Below are 6,000 nucleotides of genomic sequence, written 5' to 3' on the forward strand. Positions count from 1 at the left end.
TGTACAAATATCTCTTTTAAGACCCTGCTTTCAATTCTTTTGGATGTATACCCAGTGGTGGAATTCTGGGATCATGTGGTTATTGTCTGTAATTTTGTTTGAGGAATCTCCGTACTGTTTTCCATAGTGGTTGCACAGTTTTACATCTCCACCAAAATTGTGCAAGGGTTCCAATCTCTCCACTTCCTCTCCAACACTTGTCATGGTCGCTCAGTATCTGCAGGGCATTGGTTCCAGGACCTCCGCAGAGACCATACTCCGAGGATGCTAAAGTCCCTACATTCGACCCTCTGGTATCCATGGATTTAATCAACCGGGGATTGAATCCATCTGTGGTTGGTTAAATCTGCAGATGCCGAACCTGCGGATACAGAGGGCCAGCTGTGTTTTCTGTATTTTTTAAAGAAATATATAGTAGTGTGTATATGTCAGTCCCAATCTCCCAATTTATCCCGCCTCCCCCTTATGCCCTGGTAACCATAAGTTTGTTTTCTACTTCTGTTTTGTAAATAAGTTCATTTGTACCCTTTTTTTTTAAGATTCCATACATAAGTGATATCATATGATACTTGTCTTTCTGTGTCTGACTTACTTCACTCAGTATGACAATCTCTAGGTCTATTGATGTTGCTGCAAATGGCATTATTTTGTTCTTTTTATGGCTGAGTAGCACAGGGAACTCTACTCAATACTCTGTAATGGCCTATATGGGAAAAGAGTCTAAAAAAAAAACCAAGAGTGGATATATGTATAACTGTTTCACTTTGCTGTACACCTGAAATGAATACAACATTGTAAATCAACTATACTCCAATAAAAATTTTTTAAAAAAGGAAGAGTTACCCTCCTAATGGTTATGAGGTGGCATCTCATTGTTTTTATGTGGTCAGATTTACGTATCTCTCTTCTTTCACGCTTGTGTGCTTTTGTGACCGGTTAACAAGTCCTTCCCTGTCCATGATGATAAGAACATTTACACAGTCTCATGTGGAGCTGAAAAGAGGAGACCATTGGTGCACACTATGCCCACATAGAGAAAACTCTGTTCTTCCCCATGGTCCTGGCTGCAGTTGCTCATAGAGGAATCTGAGCCAGAATTAAACTGAAAAGACGGTTCATATGGGAGAGAAGTTTCTCCCGGAAACCCAGGGCCCTTTGGACGGAGCTCTGAGAATGTCAGCATTCAGCCTGAGTGCCAGTTAAATCAACCCACCTCAGAATTTTCCCTGATTAATGAGTTAAATGCCAGACTGGAGTCCAAGCTCTGTATATATTGCCTTCTAACTCAGGGAGGGAACGGCTTTCTCGGAAACAGTAAAACGTAGCCAGTATTCTGGAGACATTCATTCCCAAACCATAAACATATTTAAGACTAGTTGTCTGTTCTGTAGATTACATCCCTGGAGCCAGTTACAAATGAGTTTCTCTCTACTTCCCTGGAGTTAAAAAAAATCTTGATTCTAATATTCTGATGGTTTCAATGCCTGTGCCCAGTGACTTTAGTGGGACCTTGCAGGCATTGAGCATTTACGGCCCACTTCCAAAATTTGGTATTACGTTGAATTAACGTAAAAGATCAACAAGAATAATTATAATGACTGGGATATAGATGTATACCACTTGCAGATAATAAATGAGAAAAATCTTTACGATTTTGTAAACTTGCTTTTTGTGTATGTGCTTGTAAATCCATCCACAGAAACATAGTGAAATGAATCTCTGTTCTTTCTCTCGTTCTCCTTTTCTTTCTTTCTTTCCTTCTTCCTTTCTTCCTTCCTTCCTTCCTTTTTCTTTCTTTCTTTTTCTTTCTTTCTTTCTTTCTTTCTCTATCTCTCTCTTCTTTCCCTCCCTGCTTGTCTTCCTTCCTTTCTTTTATTTTTTTTAAACATCTTTATTGGAGTATAATTGCTTTACAATGGTGTGTTAGTTTCTGCTGTATAGCAAGGTGAATCAGCTATGCATATACATATATCCCCATATCTCCTCCCTCTTGTGTCTCCCTCCCTCCCTCCTTATCCCACCCCTTTAGGTGGTCACAAAGCACCGAGCTGATCTCCCTATGCTATGTGGCTGCTTCCCACTAGCTATCTATTTTACATTTGGTAGTATATATAAGTCCATGTCACTCTCTCACTTCATCCCCCAGCTTACCCTTCCCCCTCCCTGTGTCCTCAAGTCCATTCTTTATGTCTGCGTCTTTATTCCTGTCCTGCCCCTAGGTTCTTCAGAACCTTATTTTTTTCTTTTTTAGATTCCATATATATGTGTTAGCATATGGTATTTTTTTTTCTCTTTCTGACTTACTTCACTCTGACAGATTCTAGGTCCATCCACCTCACTACAAATAACTCAATTTCGTTTCTTTTTATGGCTGAGTAATATTCCATTGTATATATGTGCCACATCTTCTTTATCCATTCATCTGTCGATGGACACTTAGTTTGCTTCCATGTCCTGGCTATTGTAAATAGAGCTGCAACGAACATTGTGGTACATGTGTCTTTTTGAATTATGGTTTTCTCAGGGTATATGTCCAGTAGTGGTATTGCTGGGTCATATGGTAGTTTTATTTTTAGTTTTTTAAGGAACCTCCATATTTCCTTTCTCTCTCTCTCTCTCTCTCTCTCTCTCTCTCTCCTCCTCCTCCTTCTTATAAAGACATGCCCATTAGTGGAACAGCAGAGGATGCCTTCTAGATCATGGGAGCTCATTCCCAGAGGCAGCAGAAGCAGCAGTGAATTCCTGAGGCCGGGAGTGGCGGCATCTGTGTCCTCCCTGGGCCAGTCCTGCGGCCAGTCTCTGAAGAAGAGTCTGGCTCCAGAAACTCACCTAGGAATCTAAAGCTTCCCTGGCTTCTCTAAGATCTACCCGCTATCCCCTCAGCATCTCTCTGAACAGCTGGAGTCCATCATAGTGGTTTCTATTGCTCACTGCCAAGAATGCTTGCTGTCAAACACCGGCATCTCTTTGATCTGCTGTCCCAAGTTCCTGGGAGGCTTGCCCGGATCTTGGTCTCTGTGGGAAGTAGCAAAAGACGCTGCTTCTCTGGGAGGGTGCAGCCTCGTGCCACGAGGCACAGCTTGGATTCCAAACCTCTCACTTGTCCCCTTGTGCAGTGAACAGCCTGCCCAGCCGTACACTGAAGTCCTGTGGCCACACTTTCCAATCTTTAGCAAGGCAAGTAAAAGCTTCTGACTTCCCTGCTGCACCTAGCTTGCGTGTACTGAGCGCTTCCTGTATGCTAGCCATAAACTCGCACGTGAAATTTAGTCTCAGATCCCTCTGGGAGTCAGGAGTTCCTGTTGCCTCTGTTTCTGTTATAACCCCTGTTCACATAGATCAATGATATTATCTATATTGATACTTAGGGTGGCTTATTAATAAAATCAAAGGGTTTGCCATGGCTTCAAGGGCCCTCTTGACCAGAGGAGGAAACGGAGGCTCCAGTGATGACACAGGAAGGACATGATGGATGAGCACTAAGCAAATCTGAGTCCAGCGTCCCCATATTTGACCAGACGCCAGAATGACCTCCTGTGTTCCTCTCTGAGCCTCAGGGACCTCATCTGTCACCCGGAAGGGAAAGTCCCACTCATCTTTGTGGAGTGCTAAGGGGAGTGAATGGAAGGCATACAGCAGGTGCCTAGCATAGCACAGCCAGCCAATCGGGTTAAGTATTTTGTTACCACTATTACCATCATGGTCACCACCTTTGGTCCCTTCCCAACTGTGGTACAGACAGCTCTACACGATGCACTTGTCCCGTCCCATCCCAAATCCATCCCTGATGCCTCTCTGTGGCCATCTCCACGCCACTGTCTTTGTTTTTTTGTTATTCTTTGGGTTTTTTTGGGGTGCGCCCTGCAGCTTTCAGGATCTTCCCTGACCAGGGATCGAACCCAGGGCCCTGGAAGTGAGAGCGCTGAGTCCTAACCACTGGACCTCCAGGGAATTCCCTCCACACCACCGTCTTGCTCTTGTCCTGTTCACTTCCAGTTGTCTGGCATCCAGCGCTGCGGCCACGCAGCACAGAACGGTCACCGAGTAAACGGTCCGTCCTTCTGAAGTTCCTCTGTGCACTCATCCGTGTGGTTCCCCTCCCTCCCAGTGGACTCTGAGCCATGTGGACGCCTCCATCTGTGAGTCATGGATGGACACCATGGATGCAAATAACATTGTCTATATCAAAACATACAATCCAAAGTGCTTTCCATCTCTTGACATACCCACACTACTATATATAAAATAGATAACTAATAAGGACCTACTTATTAGGCACAGGGACCTCTACTCAATACTCTGTAATGACCTATATGGGAAAAGAATCTGAAAAAGAATGGATATGTGTATAACTGATTCACTTTGCTGTACAGCAGAAACTAACACAACAGTGTAAAGTAACTCTACTCCAATAAAAATTTTTAAAAAGTAGAGAAATAGGGCTTCCCTGGTGGCGCAGTGGTTGAGAGTCCGCCTGCCGATGCAGGGGACGCGGGTTCGTGCCCCGGTCCGGGAAGATCCCACATGCCGCGGAGCGGCTGGGCCCGTGAGCCATGGTCGCTGAGCCTGCGCGTGCGGAGCCTGTGCTCCACAACGGGAGAGGCCACAACAGTGAGAGGCCCGCGTACCGCAAAAAAAAAAAAAAAAGAGAGAGAGAGAAATAAGTTGAGATGAAGGATAGGTTTACTTAATTTCTTATAAAATTTCCAGTACCAATTAAATTGTAAGAACATATGTATTAAGTTAACGTAAGTGGAAACAAAGTTTTATGAACAGACTTTCAAGAAGAAAAAAACAAAAAAACCCCAAGTGCTTTCCATGTCGACCTGAGCTTGCTCCACCCGTGTCTTCACCTCCTGTGCTCTGTTCACTCACACTGCTCAGGGGCCCCTGGATTCCCCTGCAAAGTCCCTGTAAGGCCCCGCCTCCAGGCTCCTGCTCTGCTGCTCTTCCCTCATACTTTGTCCACTCCCTTCGCTTATACATCTGCTCAATTCCCACCCCCTCCTGGGTCCTCTTGCTAAAACAGCTGCCCCCAATCACTCCCTATCCAACCACTCCTTTACTTTTTCTTCATGCTCTCATCACAACGTGATTTTAAGTGCTCTACTCTTCACCGCTTGTAACCCAACTACAACAAAAGCTCCAAGAAAGATCTGTTGTTGTTGCTAATAGGCACTGAATGCATTTTTTATTTTATTTTTGTAAATTAAATTTTATCGGAGTAGAGTTGCTTTACAATGTTGTGTTAGTGTCAGGTGTACAGCAAAGTGAGTCAGTTATACATATACATATATCCACTCTTTGAGATTCTTTTCCCATATAGGTTATTACAGAGTATTGAGTAGAGTTCCCTGTGCTGTACAGTAGGTCCTTATTCATTATCTATTTTATGTATAGTAGTGTGTATCTGTCAATCCCAAGGAAGAGATTTTTGACTGTTTCTGTTGCATCCGCACCCCTGGTCTGTTACCCAGCACAGAGCGAGCCCTCGGTACCTATTTGTCAGATGATTAAATGCATGTGTCGGATGAATGGGTGCCTCAGACATTAGGGTCTTGGGCAGACACTGCTTGTTTTTTCCTACCACTTCATCCCTGGCTTGAGGGAAAGCGGCCGCCACAGTGGGGTTTGACCAATATGTTGAAGGTTGAAAACCTAAGAACAATATCCCCGGCGCTTGCAGGAGGTTTGTTAGTCATATAAGGACTGCAGAGACCCAAGGAGCCAACTTCCTTTTCTTCTGCCGTGACCCCCGTCTGAAGATGCGGGCAAATGTACACAAAAGACGGGCCTGACCCGGCGGCGAAGGGAAGGAGGGGCTGCAGGTGTGAGTCCTCCCCTGCCCCGTACCCCCCTCTCCCAACCGGGGCTTCGTCTTTGTCATCTGTTTTCCCTCAAGAGCTGTCACCTGGTGTGTGGGGCAGGGGCAGGCTCAGGCCGTTGCCATGGAAACTGTAGCCTGATCAGGCGGTGGAAGAGAGGAGAGGGGGCCGGGGA

The sequence above is a fragment of the Aethalodelphis obliquidens genome, unplaced genomic scaffold (assembly GCF_003676395.1).
Source record: "Aethalodelphis obliquidens isolate GAN/ISIS:26980383/991018 unplaced genomic scaffold, ASM367639v1 scaffold113, whole genome shotgun sequence".
Taxonomy (NCBI): Eukaryota; Metazoa; Chordata; class Mammalia; order Artiodactyla; family Delphinidae; genus Aethalodelphis; species Aethalodelphis obliquidens.